Source organism: Drosophila miranda (genome assembly GCF_003369915.1).
Source record: "Drosophila miranda strain MSH22 chromosome Y unlocalized genomic scaffold, D.miranda_PacBio2.1 Contig_Y1_pilon, whole genome shotgun sequence".
NCBI lineage: Eukaryota > Metazoa > Arthropoda > Insecta > Diptera > Drosophilidae > Drosophila > Drosophila miranda.
In genome coordinates this window covers 20,838,783-20,855,708 of record NW_022881603.1, presented here as the reverse complement: position 1 = coordinate 20,855,708, position 16,926 = coordinate 20,838,783, and positions in this window count along the sequence as shown.

The window sequence follows — 16,926 nt, the reverse complement described above, 5'->3', positions numbered from 1 at the left end:
GAGTTTCTTCGCTTACTTTTTGTTTTTCTCTTCCCGACGGCCGGGGTTATTGACTCAGCCGAACAGAGAGCACATGCAGAGCGGACAAGTTACAGTGCTTACAGTCTGCGTCATCCGTCTGGCGGCGCGATCTCTCTCTCTCTCTCATCCTCCGCCTCGCTCACCCGTTCACTCAGCTCTCTGTTTCGTCTGCCCCCTGCACTTGCACTTTAAGTGCAGCAACAAGTACTGCAGGCTAGCTCGTTCTTTAATCAATCACTTTATTTTCTCATTGCAAGTTTTCAGTCTGCCGTCGGCCAGAAAATCACTCAGTTTTCGCAAAAGCTCAGTAATTGAATTAAAACATTTATAATTGGATTTTCACACCAAGGAATTTGTCCATTATTCGTTTAACCACTTGTCAAATGAAGCATTTTGACACCTTCCAGTTGACGAAATGCGAATGAGTAGGCAGGCGATTGTATTTTCATGAAAATTACAAATTATCCAGAATACCATGCAGAAGGTAGGAGGTGTATTCAGGGCAAGGAAGCAATAATGCTCACTCAAACTGCAACGGTAAATGCATTTTCCATGCTCAATGGCTAGCAAGGTTTCTTTGTACAAGTGAGGACTACCAGCTCTTCCTATGATTTCCTCACCTTACCATAAGCAGACCTTGTAACTTCCTGAAGCCTAGCATTAACGGAGCTGTTTATTCCTGCGGCCAACGACGAGCCTCAGAGCAGGGCAGGTAAATCATTCACTCACTGCTAAGTAAAGGAAATGAACAAAAATAAAATCGAAGCAAAGAGAAGGGATATCGGAACACTCTGTGCGTTGTAGATGGCAGGTTATTCATCTTCCTGTATCTCCTTCTTGTTGCTGTATTACATTATCTCGAAGGAAAGCCCTAACCAGAGTAACAGAGAGAGAGATAGAGAGAGGGAGTGAGAGTGGAAGACTGCTGGGTCTGCTCGTCTCTCGCCTCGGCCATGGTGTGCGCAATCCACAAAAAAAGGGACACACATAAAATGTAAACTCTGAACCGAAACGGGGCGTGTGTAAGTCCTCCCCCTCAAGCGAGGACAGAGGGAAGCACTGTAACTCCCGAGTCACACCAGAGTCTGTCGCCACCCGCCACCCCGCCATTCCATGGATTGTCGCGCAGTTTGCGCCAAACCGAACAGGAAACGAGCGTGCAAGGACACACAGCAGCGTGGCGTGGGAGTGTGGGGAAGTGTGGGGTGTTGTGGCAGAGAGGGAAACGTGCGGCGAGTGGCAGTAAAACGAATCCACTAACGAATGAGCAGGAAGAAGGAGAAGCCGACGCAGACGAAGCAGAGAAACAGCAAAACTAAAATTGAAAATGGCAACGAAAGGGGAAAGGAAAGGCAAACCACCGCCGACAACAAAAACAACTACACCAAGAACGAGGACTATAGTACACGATAGCCATGCCGATGCCAGCGCCGACAGCGACGCCAACGCAAGGGACAGTGACAGAGCAGCGGCAGAGCGAGTAAATACCAAAAACAGCAGCAACAACAACAACAACAGCAAGAAGAAGAGGAGCGACAAATAAATGAATTTATGCAGCAACAAGAACAACAACAAGTAGTGCAGTTGTTTTTGTAGCTGGTATTTATGTAACGGTGTTGCTGTAGTTTCTGCCTTCCTCGCCCGGCCTCTCTCCACCCCTCCTTGGCTGATGTGACTGCTGCTGCCTGATGCCTGCAGGAGGCAAAGGCAAAGCCTCAATGTGGAACGAGAGCGCGCACGACCCATAAATTAGAGTGAGAGAACGAGTACGCAAGCAGCAGCAAAGGCAGGAGAAGCAGGCATAACGGAGTGACCGAAGGGAGGAGGAGGAGGATGAGGACTGAGAGAGCGCACAGCACACAACTAACAAATGCAGCAGCATCGCCTGCGGGTGAGTGTTGGAGGGGTGGAGTGGTGGAGGAACCAACAACATTGACGTATTTGCCATTTGCACAACCCAGAGCGCAACCTGTCCATATCCCAGTCCCACAAGCACCAACCCAACCCAACCCCACTCCCCCAGTCGACGGCGGTTCTGGAATCTCTCCAGGCAGCGCAGTTCAAGGAGGAGCAGAATTGAGTGGGAGAGTGCAGCAGCAGCAGCAGCAGCGGCGGCAGTGCCAAAGCAAAGCAGAGCAAGTAGAATACAAATACAAATACAAATACAGAGGAACTGAACTGAACCCATCCTCTCTCGCTTATCCGTTCTCTGTGGGACTCGCTCTTTTTCTCTCTGCGGAGTGTTGGTGGGTTTTGTGGCAGCATGGAATACAATACTCTAACCCGTAATCCAAGCCCCCTCCCCCTCCCTCTGGCTATAACCATTGTCGGAAGTTGCCAACGCCTCGCCTCGTTGATAATGTCGTGCAATTTCCAGTAATGTGCAGGTGACCACTATATGACAGTAATTCCCACCTTTCCCCAAATGTAGCTAATGAAAGGTGCCATGCTTAGAGGGAATTAAGAAAACAAAGAGCAAAATACGCAAAATTAGGCAACATCTAGATAACGTATAGTCTCGAGAGGGTTATGAGTATTTTGTGGTCATCTGACGGGGCCTTCCTGGCTCCGACTGTTGCACTGTTGCACAACTGTACGTTTCGCAAAGGACAAAAAGCTTTTAAATGCAATTGCATGGCGGTGATTTCATTAGACAGCAAATAAAATTAAAAACTTTGCCTGCCCTTAATCTAACATGTTCAGCACAGAAGGAACGGTTCCCCTTCTCCCCTTCCTTCACTCCCGCTCACACACACATTCAGTAAATAAGAGAGAAGGAGACACAACACACACTACACACTCTCTCCCTCCATCACGCACACGCTGCCATTTAATTAATGCTTCAATCAGATTATCCCCACAAAAGGCAAAACGGCGAGGATAGCGGTTTCGCTCAAAGGCAAGAGAGCGGGTAGCGCTCAACAGAGTGTGAGAGAGAGAGAGACAGGATGCCTTTGCGTATGTGGTAGCCGGATTTAATGCATAAAACCTTTCGCGACCTCTGGGTAATATTTTCATAAAAATCTAGAGTTCGTAGAATTCTCTTGGCGGATAGATAGATCCCTTCACAAATTCCTTGGGAAGCGAAAAACTGAATTTCCCCGTTGATTTACCTCCATAAGGGATACAGTTCATTTTTGTACAGTTTAATCTCATTACATGTTTTGCAAATACCAAAACGATTGACTTCATTCGAGTTTCCTTTCACGTCTATCTTTCTCCCACTCGCTCTACATATCCTCTGGCACATATAATCCGCTCCGATGGCAGTACACCCGTCTCTCCGCACTCTTTTGAGAAAACTCACCTAAGCTGCAATATTCTCCTTGGTTAAGCTTCTTTCGCATTATTATTTGCTGCTCTCATTAATGGTTTTTCTCTATTTTACTTTCATTATTAATCATAAATTAACAATTGATTTTTGCTTTTCGTCTTTTGTGGGGGCGGAAAGGGGTGGGGCGAAATTCTGAGATATACGTTTTATAGTGAGATCTAACAGAAGTGCGGATACCAAATTTGGTTACTCTAGCCTTAATAGTCTCTGAGATTTGTGGATGCCCCAGATTTTCGTCCTTTGCGGGGGTGGAAGGGGGTGTGGCGAAATTTGGACACGAAACGGTCAAGGTCCGATATCACAGGAGTGTGGATACCAAATTTGGTTGCTCTGGCTCTTATAGGTTCTGAGATCCTTGAACTCATATTTTGCAATTGACAAAACCGACCATGAAACCTGTGTGTTAGAGAGAGACAGAGCGAGAAAGAATGAAATTGTTTTCTTGATTCTGGCTATAATCATTATACGATCTGGTTCAGATTTTGCACTGTAGAAGATATGGTCATCCTCACCGATTCTGCATTTTTGGTTTTATTGTATCTTTAAAAATGTGGATGCCACAGATTTTCGTCCTTTGTGGGGGCGGAAGTGGGCGGGGCGAAGTTTTGAAATATTTTTGTAGCAGTGACATATCACAGAAGTCTGGATCCAAAACATCGTTGCTCTAGCTCTTATAGTCTTTGAGCACTAGGCGCTGAAGGGGACGGACGGACGGACGGACGGACGGACGGACGGACGGACGGACGGACGGACGGACAGACGGACAGACAGACAGGGCTCAATCGACTCGGCTATTGATGCTGATCAAGAATATATATACTTTATGGGGTCGGAAACGATTCCTTCTGGACGTTACACACATCCACTTTTACCACAAATCTAATATACCCCAATACTCATTTTGAGTATTGGGTATAAAAAGAAGCAACAACGAAACGAAAGTTCAACACAGAATGGCTCGCATTTTTCAATTGAATCAGCTGCAGTTGACAGAGGAAGAGAGAGAACGAGAGCGACAGGCCCAGAGAGCGAGGGTTGTATAGGCAGAGTAAGCAGTGGGGGTAAGCAGTTCGTCCAAGAGGCCCAGAAAACAATTGACAGTCAGGCAGGCCAATGCGTGGCCGGATCAGGGGGAAGGGAAGGAATGCGGACAGAGAGAGAATAGGAAGGAGGCCACTCTGTCAGGGGAATATGCTAGCAAGCACAAGGTAAGAAGAGAGCGGGTTCGTCTGTGATGCGCCTCAATAAATTCCAACAAAAAACAGCGATACTCGCTTTCAATTCAAGTGGAAAGCAGTGCAATGGCTATGCCATGGAGTAGGCTGGTCTCTCAATCCTACTCACTCCCCCCTCAGCATTGATTGTTTGAAAACAATCAATCAGATGGCATGTCAAACGAACTCAACCTACTGTAAATTACCATTCCACCATACAAAAGTTTTATTTTTCCAGCTTTAGGGTTGCAGAACGGTTGGGGAAACATAGAGCGGAGGTTTTGTAATTCAATTAATACTCGTACTCGTACTCATAGTCGTGTCTGCGCTTTCATCTGTTTGCTGGAAATTTCCCCCTTCTGCTCTAATGATGTCACAGTTTTCTCGTTAACTTTGACACACACGCGCGTACACACACGGCACACCACCCTCACCAACTACTTCTGTCCCTTTAAAAAGATATCGTTTGAATGAAAACTGGAAATCTGCTTTAATTGCCCGCCCCGCACCCTGCTTTCCACTCAAGTGGATCAAATGGCAAAGCAGTTTCGCGCTGTCCACTTTGACTTGTGTGCAGAGGAGAGTGGTGTGGTAGAGAGAGAGCAACAAGCGCGTACAAAAAGTGCAGTTGAAGTAAGGCCATGTATTCAAAGCGATTTATCAAAGGGAATCCATCTGCGAGAGCATGTACATATGTGTGTGTGTTTTTTTTTATACCCGATACTCAAAATGAGTATTGGGGTATATTAGATTTGTGGTAAAAGTGGATGTGTGTAACGTCCAGAAGGAATCGTTTCCGACCCCATAAAGTATATATATTCTTGATCAGCATCAATAGCCGAGTCGATTGAGCCATGTCTTTCTGTCCGTCTGTCCGTCTGTCCGTCCGTCCGTCTGTCCGTCCCCTTCAGCGCCTAGTGCTCAAAGACTATAAGAGCTAGAGCAACGATGTTTTGTATCCAGACTTCTGTGATATGTCACTGCTACAAAAATATTTCAAAACTTCGCCCCGCCCACTTTCGCCCCCACAAAGGACGAAAATCTGTGGCATCCACATTTTTAAAGATACGATAAAACCAAAATCGCAGAATCGTAGAGGATGACTATATGTTTTAGAATGTAAGATCTCAACCAGATCGTATAATTATTATAGCCAGAATCAAGAAAACAATTTCATTCTTTCTCGCTCTGTCTCTCTCTAACACACAGGTTTCATGGTCGGTTTTGCCAATTGCAAAATATGAGTTCAAGGATCTCAGAACCTATAAGAGCCAGAGCAACCAAATTTGGTATCCACACTCCTGTGATATCGGACCTTGACCGTTTCGTGTCCAAATTTCGCCACACCCCCGCAAAGGACGAAAATCTGGGGCATCCACAAATCTCAGAGACTATTAAGGCTAGAGTAACCAAATTTGGTATCCGCACTTCTGTTAGATCTCACTATAAAACGTATATCTCAAAATTTCGCCCCACCCCCTTCCGCCCCCACAAAGGACGAAAATCTGTTGCATCCACAATATTGCAGATTCGAGAAAACTAAAAACGCAGAATCATAGATAATGACCATATCTATCAGATTGCTGAATCTGGATCAGATCAGATCATTTTTATAGCCAAAAGGAACAAATCAATTTGCACTGGCTACGCAGCGCCCGACGTCACGCTCAGACTGATTTTCTGTCTCTCTCGCACGCACTCCTTGTCGTGTCGTTTAATATTAGCGGCGTCTGCCGGAGGAGAGCCATACTGACTTAGTATCGGGTATAACTGTAGAGTTGCGGTGTCCGCAGCATCTCACAACGTTCCCCCTCGTTTTTTGTTGTTTTGTGACTACAGGAAAGTTTCATGCCGACTCAGCCGAAGCCGAAGTGAGGGACTCTAACCGCTCTAAAACCAACCACACCTATCCCGGATCCCGGCGGTACTGTCGCGAGATATTACTTCGCCGGGGGGAGATGCCCGTAGGGCTCTTCTCTTAATAATCTCCTTTATCCTTTATCTCCTTGCATTGCGTGCTCTTTCTTCGCGACGCAGTTTGGTAGCCATAGTTGCGGCCATGAATCTAATTGCGGCCCAGTTTTCTTCCGACTCCAGCAGGCATTCTGCCAGGTTTGTCACTGCTGGTATTCTTCCAAGCTTGTTGCTTAGATCCTCTCGATCTTGCCGAAATCTTGGACATTCGAAGAAGCAGTGCTCTTCGTCTTCGATGACCCCTGCGCAGACCACGCAGAAGGGGTCGTCCTCGTGCTTAAACCTATGCAGGTAGGCTTTAAAGCAACCGTGTCCTGTCAGCAGTTGTGTCAGGTGATACTCCACTTGTCCATGGCTACGGTTCAGCCAAATCTTCAGGTCTGGGATTAGCCTATGGGTCCATCGCCCTTTGCTGTTGTTATCCCACGAATCTTGCCATTGCAGGATTGTGCGCTGCCTTAAGGCACGGCTGCGGCTTCTCTTGCCAGCAGATGGATGGGAATCATTCCTGCTACCACTAGTGCGGCGTCTTGGGATACCGTTCTGAATGCGCAACACACACTCAGGGCGCACAGCCTCTGGACTGCGTTGCATTCTCGGGCATATGTTTTATGCTTCATTGCATCAACCCATATTGGTGCAGCCTACATTAGCGTTGAGCCAACTACGCTCGCTAGTAGCTTTCGCCTTGGCTGTTTCGGGCCTCCGGTGTTGGCCATGATGCGGGATAGTGCCACTGCCGTCTTTCCTGCTTTGCTGCTTGCATACGCCATGTGATGCTTGAAGCTGAGTCTGTGGTCAATCATGACCCCCAGGTACATCAGGCTTGGACTGGAGCTAATAGTGCAGTCTCCTACTCGGATCGTGGCCGTTTGTGTGTGTGTGTGTGACACACATGTGTGTTTTTTTTTTTTTTTTTTTTCCATGGATACGCCACGGCGGGTGAGAATCTCTAAGAGACGCGACCGGCCCGTACCAGTCAACGAACTGGACTACCCCTTCGGGGCTTCCCAGCTAAACTCACCACCACGCACAGCTGCACACCTCACTCCCCGCGGGATCACCGCAAAGTATTACTTCGCGGGGATGGGTTGCCTACGTTAGGCACTCTCCTCTACGCGTCGCTTCCTTTCGCATCTTCTCAGATCGCTCTGGATGGCTATTAGGGTGTTGCTAACGCGCTGCCAGTTCTCGTCGGACTCCGTCATGAACGCCATTAGCTCCTCTGGTCGTGGGAAATACTCTGCACTTGAGCGGTACCTCGTGCAGTGGTAGATCACATGCTCCGGATCCTCGCTCTCATTCGAACACTCAGGACACTCGGGAGTATCCTCGTGTTTGAACCTATGTAGATACTTCCTGTATCCTCCGTGACCCGTCAGGAATTGGGTGAGGTGGTAGTTCATCTCTCCGCTTCTCCGCCCTATCCATGACTCAATGTCCGGGATTAGTCTAGGGGTCCACCGTCCATTTGTGGCCGTGTCCCATCTTGCCTGCCATTTTTCTATCGACGCCCGCCTTTCCGACGCACGGATGGTCTCTAGCGATGCATTAGTTCGCATCCCTGCGCGCGCTTCATATACAGGCGTCATCTCGAGCGCTAGTATATCCACCGGTATCATGGCCGCGAGGACCAGGGCTGCGTTATCCGACACCGTCCTATATCCAGACACTACTCGAAGAGCGCAGAGCCGATATGGCACTGACATCTTTCTTCTTAGACTCATGTTGCCGGATAGGGTTGAAGACCACACCGGCGCAGCGTACAGTTGGATCGAGGCCACTACTCTCGCCAGGAGTATGCGACGACCTGCCTTGGGTCCACCAATATTGGGGAGCATCCTTGCGAGTGCTGCCTGCATCCGGGAGGCTTTTTGACTCACGTACTCGATGTGGGCCCGGTAGTTCAATCGGTTATCCAGCATCACGCCTAGGTACCGGATTGACTCCTGCGACTTAATAGTCGCATTACCCACGCGAAACGTCGCGTACTCCACCTTCTTCCGACTCGTGATGAGTACAGCCTCCGTTTTGTGGCCAGCCAGGTCCAATCCCGCGTTTTCCATCCAGTTGGATACGATCCGGATTGCCTCGTTGGCCGTCGCCTCGACATCTCGGAGCTCTTTGGCTACCACGACCAGGGCGAGATCGTCAGCGAAACCGACAAGCGTGCATCCCTGCGGGAGCTGGAGTCTCAGGACGTCGTCGTACATTATGTTCCACAGTAGAGGTCCTAAGACTGATCCCTGTGGAACTCCGGCTGTCACCCTGTAGAGCTTTGGTCCCTCCTCCGTCTCGTACCTCAGTACCCTACCCGACAGGTAGCTGGCTATTATCCGAAGCAGGTAGGTGGGAACTCCAATTCTCCCGAGCGCCTCGTTTAGCCGAGACCAGTTCGCTGAGTTAAACGCGTTACGGATATCCAGGGTCACCACCGCGCAGTACTCCTTTCACACACATGTGTGTGTGTTTGTGTGTGTGTGTGTTTTTTTTTTTTTTTTTTTCTGTATTAACTCTTAATTTTATTAAATTTTATAAGCCTGGGACTTAACTAAAGCTAGACAGGGAGCTGTATTGAGTTGGAGAGACCGGCAGGAAGTTCCGGGTCTCTGCGGGACGGCCGCAAAGCATTGCTTCGCAGGGACCATGGTTCCTCCTAGCCACTCTCGTTCCTTCGGCGCTCGCACCTACGCAGCTCCTTCATGGCGCCGGCTGCAAAGTTGCTCCAGGCCGACCATACCATGGGGTCTTCCACAATCTTCTCGATCAGGTTGTTCGGCGTGAGCTGCCCGCCGGCGGCTCGCCACAACTCCTCCCTAATAAGTGAGAAGTGCCCACATTGAAAAATGATGTGCTCAGCGTCTTCAGTGGCGTCGCCGCACCACGAGCAGTTCGGCGAGTTCTCGTGGCCGAACCTCCAAAGGTAATGGCTGAAGCAGCCGTGTCCGCTCAGAAGCTGTGTGGAATGGAAATTGACCACACCGTGTCGCCTGCCGATCCAATATCGGACATCCGGAATCAGGCGGTGTGTCCACCGTCCGTTATCAGAGCCGTCCCAGCGGCTTTGCCATGCTCTGAGGCTTCCTTCACGGGCCTGCTTGCGCGCGTCTCTCCTTGCCGCGCCGGCCCGGATGGCCTCGGCCACGGCCCTCTCCTCAAGCACCAGAAGGGCAATTGGAAGGACACCCGCCAGGACTAGGGCAGCGTCGTCGGATATGGTCCGAAAGACGCAGCAGATCCGGAGCGCGCAGAGGCGATGAGTGGCTTTTACGCCCCTAGCGTAGCTGGCAACTTTAATTCCATCCGCCCATACGTCTGCTGCGTAGGTCATGGCTGAGCGGACTACACTGGTCAGCAGAATCCTCCTCTCCTGCTTCGGGCCACGGGTGTTCAGCAGTATTCGGAACAGCGCCCGACTCGTGTTTGCCGCTTTCTCCTGGACGTAGCTTAGGTGTTCACGGAAACTGAGCCTGGTGTCGATCATCACGCCCAGATACCGAATGGCTCGTTTCGACGATAGTCTCTGGTCGCCAACCCTGATGTGAGCGGTCTCCACAATCGAACGGGTGCTCACCAATACTGCCTCGGTTTTATGAGCGGCTAGCTCTAGTCCCGCAGAACGGAGCCAGTCTGCAGTCAGCTGGATTGCGGTGTCACAATTTGCTTCGACGACGTCCAGGTGCTTGGCTACCACCGTCAGGGCGACATCATCTGCGTAGCAGGTTAGCTGACATCCGCCTGGAAGTGCTAATTTCATGACTCCATCGTAGGCAATGTTCCATAAGAGAGGACCCATCACTGATCCTTGGGGAACGCCTGCCGTTATGCCGTGAGTCTGCGCGCCGGCCTCCGTATTATACTCCAGCAGTCTCCCCGCGAAGTAGCTCCTTACGATTGCCTGAAGGTATTGGGGTACACCGCGCCGGTTAAGTGAGTCCAGGATGCACTCCCACTTCACCGTATTGAAGGCGTTCCTGATGTCTAGGGTGACAATCAGGCAGTATTCCTTCTTCCCGCCCTTCCATCGAGTTCCCTCCACTGCCTTGGAGGCTATGTCAAATCGGTCGAAACGAGGAGGGATCGTCCGGCGGCTTTCCCGGCTTTGGCAAGAGCACCAGGTGTTGCAACTTCCACTGCGGCGGAAATAGTACTTCCCGCAGGCACTGCGTGAATGCCTTAGCAAACTCGTGCGGGTTGTATGCCATCGCCAGTTTTACCGCACGTTTGGGGATTCCATCAGGGCCTGGAGCCTTCTTGGCCTTTAAGCTTTGGGCCAGGGCGACGATTTCGTCCTCCGTGACCGGTTCGACCGAGTATGCAGGCTGGTGTGCGACGGCACTGCTGGCAAGACCGTGAGCCCCGGATGGCAACAATGCCTCAACAATCGTCCGCAACTGGTCTGGGTCAGACGGCGACCCCGCGTTGCTGCCATGAATTCGCTTCATTACCGTCTTGTAGGCACGTCCCCACGGATCCTTCTCGGCTGAGTCGCAAAGCTGCAGGAAGCACTCCCTCTTGCTCTCCTTGATGGCGTTCTTTAGGGCTTTTCTAGCTCCGCAGTTCTCCGCCTGTAGCCTTGGCCAGCTAGTGCCACTCCTTCTGCGAGCCCGTTGATATCGCCTTCTAGCTGACAGGCAAGTGCGTCTGGCCTCGTGGATCTCGTCGTTCCACCAATAGGTCGGCGATTGCTTACCCTTGAATGGCCTCTTGCGACTCATACTGGCATCGCATGCGAGCAGTAGGGACTCCAGAAGCTGGTTGACCATCTGTTGAGCTGAGCCTCCGACCTCCATATTCCTCAGCGCCTCCAAGAACCTTGGAATCCGCATTGATTCGGGATTGTAGGCTGCTCTCCGGCTTGTCTGCGTTGCCCTGGTCAGTCTGCAACCACCTTCTCCGCCTATCGAGAACACCACTGCCTCGTGGTCGCTGGCCGTATAGTGGTTCCCCAGGCGCCAGGTGGACAGAGGGGAAAGGCTGCTAGAGGCGAATGTAAGGTCGATGACTGACCCAGAGCCACCCCTGTTGAAGGTATTCGCGGTCCCCTGATTCAACAATGCTACGTCCAACGCAGCGAAGGCCTCAAGCAGTGCGTGTCCCTTGTATATGTCGTCCGAGCTGCTGCTGTTGGTGAGGTCACTGCCCCACTCCTGGGCCCAAGCATTGAAGTCGCCAGCAATCACATTTGGTTTGTGGTGCCTGGCGTCGTCGGCCAATTCGTCCATCGCCGCAGCGAAGCTATGACGGCTCAAGCTTGGGGGGAGATAGCAGCTGTAAATCCATAAGTTCCCCAGTTTTGCCCTGACGAGATGTCGGAACTCAGCGCACACTGAGGGCCGCAGAGGAGGCTTACCGCAAGCCCATATTGCTGCTTTTCCTGAGGAGCTTTGGACCCAGAATCCATCCTCGGGGGAAATGTATGGTTCGCTAATTATTGCAACGTCCGATCTCATTTCACGCACCGACTGAGAGAGCAGATCTGTGGCAGCCTCGCAATGGTTTAGGTTTATTTGGTAAAACCTAACCATGTCCAGCGTATTGACTTGCCTTCTCTTTGGGTGCCATGGGGCACCTGTGGCTACCAGCTACGTGTGTGTGGGGCTTGCCCTTTCCGACACAAAGGAAGCATTTTGCCTCATTGTGGCAGTCGCTTACCTTGTGCTCCTCAGACCCACAGCGGAAGCACCACCCGCTTCTGTCTACAGAGCTTTTGCAATTAAGTGCAACGTGGCCGATCTAAAGGCACCTGAAGCACTTTAACGGCAGATTTCGCTCCCGTATGCAGCAGACGGACCATGCCACTTTAACCTTACCAACGGATAGCGCCTTCGTCGCAAGGGTCGCCGGCAGGAGAATAATAGCCCGCTGGGTACCACCAAAGCCTGGGCGCAAACTCTTAATGGCGTCCACATCGAGTGTAATCCCCATTTGCTCGCTGAAGGCCTTCCTCACGTCCTCCGAGGTAGCCATCTCATCCAAGTCGAGCATCTCTAGTCTCCTTCGGTCTCCTTCGAGGCGTCTTTGAGCTCCAATAGAAGAGCACCTTTGGCTGTTCGCTTCACTCTGCGCTTCACTCTGTTTGTGTGTGTGTGTGTGAGTGTTTTTTTTTTCCCATGGATACGCCACGGCGGGTGAGAATCTCTAAGAGACGCGACCGGCCCGTACCAGTCAACGAACTGGACTACCCCTTCGGGGCTTCCCAGCTAAACTCACCACCACGCACAGCTGCACACCTCATTCCCCGCGGGATCACCGCAAAGTATTACTTCGCGGGGATGGGTTGCCTACGTTAGGCACTCTCCTCTACGCGTCGCTCCCTTTCGCATCTTCTCAGATCGCTCTGGATGACTATTAGGGTGTTGCTAACGCGCTGCCAGTTCTCGTCGGACTCCGTCATGAACGCCATTAGCTCCTCTGGTCGTGGGAAATACTCTGCACTTGAGCGGTACCTCGTGCAGTGGTAGATCACATGCTCCGGATCCTCGCTCTCATTCGAACACTCAGGACACTCGGGAGTATCCTCGTGTTTGAACCTATGTAGATACTTCCTGTATCCTCCGTGACCCGTCAGGAATTGGGTGAGGTGGTAGTTCATCTCTCCGCTTCTCCGCCCTATCCATGACTCAATGTCCGATGTCCAATGTCCGTGTCAACAAATACTTCTGGTCTGGTGGTTGCTCCAAGCTTCAATGCCTTGTTTGGGATACCGTCCGGTCCTGGTGCCTTTTTATCCCCAATTCTCCTGGTAGCCGCTATCACCTCCTCAACAGAAATCTGTTGCCACAGCTCGGAGTCTTGGCTCGAGACGCTTTCCTCCCTATACGGGTGCTGTGGGAATAGGGCCTCCACGATGCTACGAAGCAGGATCGGGCAGGTCACTTCCGGTGTTGACTGGCTCCTTATCCTCTTGGTGACGACCTTATATGCCGTCCCCCAAGGGTTGACGTCCGCCTCCTCGCATATCTGCCTGAAGCAGGCTGACTTGCTCTCCTTTATGGCACGTTTAAGGGCTCTTTTCGCTGATCGGAGTTCCTCTCCCCTGGTTTCGAACTCAGGCCGACCTCGTGCTCTCTGGTAGCACCGTCTTGCTCGTAGGCAGGCTTTCCTTAGCTGGTTAACCTCCGCATTCCACCAGTAGCAGGGCGCTCCTCTTTTGCAAGGCTTCCTTCTTGGCATTGCCACATCACATACCTCCTCCATGAGCTTCGCCAGTTTCTGAGCCAGGCCCTCTGCCGTTTCTCGCGCAGGGCTCCAGCTGGCGTTGCGCAGATATTCCGTGAAGGTTTCCACATCCAGGTGGTCGCCCTTCCATTTAGGTCCGGTAATTTTGGCTAGCTGTCTTTTCGTTGCTGCTCCGCATTCGAAGTGGATCGCCTGGTGGTCGCTGAACGTAAACTCCTCGCTTACTCTCTACGTAGATCCCCTATGGAGTAAGACGCTCATGAAGGTTAGGTCGATAATGGACCCTCGACCCGCCTTGAAGTAGGTTAGCTTCCTGCCATCGTTTGCGAGTATTACGTCCAAGGACGCAAATTCCTCGAGCAGACACGTGCCTCTGGCGTTGGTTTCCTTACTGCCCCACTCTACGGACCACGCATTAAAGTCTCCCGCTATTATTACGGGGGCTCTTCCGCGCGCGTCTTCCGCTATATGCGCTAGCATACTTTGGAAGCGCGCTAGGTCCCAGCTCGGCGGGGCATAGCAGCTATAGAAGGTTACCTCTCTAAGCCTCGCTCTAACAAATCCTTCGTTGGCTGCGCATATCTCCTGGGGGTGGATTTGTACGGCCCAGATGGACGCCTTGCCGCAACTGCTGCTGGTCCAACCGCTTCCTGGTATCGCCCTGAATGGCTCGCAGATGAGCACTACTTCGGTCTTCCTCTCCCTGACTGCTTGTCTCAGGAGAGACTGAGCAGCTTCGCAATGGTTTAAGTTCAGCTGAGTACACCTCATGCTGATCTTTTAGTCAGGGCGTTCCTAAACTAGGGGCATCTACCGCTGCCGGCCACGTGCTTCCAGTCTGCGCTCGTTCCCTTGCAGAGCATGCACTGTGGTTCCAGGCTACAGTCCTTTGCCAGGTGGTTCTCCTTTCCACCTCTTCTACACAGCTTGGACCTATCTACTTTGCTACTGCACTGTCGTGCCATATGCCCAAACTCGAGACATCTGAAGTATTTGGTGACGCTGATTCGCTCACGCAGTCTGAATCTTACCCAGCCTACTTTTAGGACTCCTATTTTCAGAGCCTTTTGAGCGCTCTCCGTCTGGATTCCGCCGTATGCCTTTCTCAGCTGGATGTCATCCGCAGACAGCTCCGCCAATTCCACCTGGCTTCTCAGAGCCTCGCATATATCCTCCGTGGTGGTTATTTCGTCCAGGTCCTTGCACTCTACGGTCACCCGGTGCGACAGGCTACGGACTTCTGCGTGCTCCTTCAGCGTATTGGCTACCAGGCTTTTAAACGTCTCCGTCTCCTCTCCCGACTTGTTGAGCTGTAGAAGTAGCTCTCCTTTTTGGGTCCTCCTGATCCTGGCGACCGCATCACCGAGTCCACGCAGGGTTTCGTCCGTCCTAACCTTGCGCAGTATCTCTGCATAGGTCTTTTCACCTTTGGTGGCAATGACGATGGCGTCTGGTCGCGTCTTGTCCGCGAGCGCTCCAGTCGGCTTTTGCGGCCTCTTCCTTCTGCGCCGGTTGGTCACCGTCAGAAATGGGGTCTCCTCCGGCTCCTTTCTCTCCCTTTCAGCGTGGGCGTCCTTTTCAACTGCTACTCCTGGTGTGGTCTGGACCTCGACCGCTGCCTTGGTCCTCTTTGTCCGGGGTGTTGTTGCACCTGCAGCCTGTTTCCTCTTAGGCTCCGGGAGAGGTCTGAAAATCGGTGACGTCTGAGAGGACTGGTGGGTCCTGATCACCGCCTTAGCTCCTTCGTCGTGCAGCTGGATAGCAACCAGCTCATACAGCACCCTTATGCTCTCGATCGACTCCCGCATGGGTTGGTGTATGGATCGCCTCTTGCCATCCTCGAGCATCTCCACTAGCTGCGTGATCTCTCGTCCTAGATCGCGCAGCGCTGTGCTGCCCTGAGCTTTTTGGTGCTGCTCCGGGCCAGGGAGGGCCGGCAGCGGGGCGTCGGTCCGCTCACCAGTTGGCGTTCTCGCCATTTTTTTGCTTTTATTGAAGCCTTCTGAGTCGTTCGTCGTTATGGGTGTGATACTTTTACTCATTTTGTTGGGTCCCAACTCGTAAGCCGTTGTCCTTGTCTGTTGTACAGTCGCGTTATGATCCCATGGTGGTCTATGCAAGCAGGGAGGCCATGCGAGGGTTGACTCCCGCCCTTATGGGGTCGGGAGTTCAGAGCCGGATCCGCGCTAGTCAGGAGTGACTCAACTGAGCCTGTACGTCCAATTTAATGGCTACGTAACAAGGAGCGTGCTTAGAGATTTGCCAATTTTTCACGGGACGGGGGCAGAAGCAGCATTAACCTAGCAGCCATTTCGGCGGGGGTTCATTCCGCGTACTAAAGTGCTAGAATGCTGGCTTCCGTCAGCCCTGGGGTCATCAATCCAAAAAAAAGGGGGGTCCAGTTCCTATCCTAAGACTTTACTGGTCTCCGTCTTAGTCGCCTTCTCGTATTAGCTAGGTGTTTCACAAGTGTGTTAGACCTATCCGGGGATACCTGGCTTGTGCCGGCGGTTACGAGTTGCTTTAGTGCTCTTTAGAGGGAGCAGAACATCCCCGTGTCTTCTTAGTCGCCTCATACGACAAGCTGTGACATGCTGTGGTGGTATTCTACTGCCCGCTCACCACACGGGTGCGTGTGTGTGTGAGTGTGTGTGTGTGTGTGTGTGAGTGTGTGTGCGTGTGTGTGTGTGTGTGTGTAGACGAGGGTGCTCTCTCAAAGAATGGTGGGAAGGAGGAAAGGAAAGGAAAGAGGCAGCAGCAGGCAGGAAGGACGAACAAAGCAAATGACTAAAATTAAACAAGAAAACAGATTCATCATGGGATGCCTCCTGAAAAATTCGGGTTGAAGGGATGACGATGATGAGGATAACGATGACGATGCTGCTGCGATGAAGCAGGGGTTGCGGGGCAACCGGGGACCACAATAAAAACCAACGAAATAAATTAAATAACAACAACAACAACAACAGAAACAGAAACAACGTCAAAACCGAGACATAAAATAAATGAGCGCCGCCGCCCAAACATGTCTCCAATGTGTTTGTTTGTAGTTTTTGTTGTTACTGCTTGCTCTGACTGGCCGTTACTTCTGCCTGTGCTGTGCTGTGCCTCTCCCTTTCCATCGCATAGCTCCACAGCCTGCTCTGCCTAGCTCCCTCACTCAACCACCATTCCATTTCCCTCATCACAACCATTGCTCTC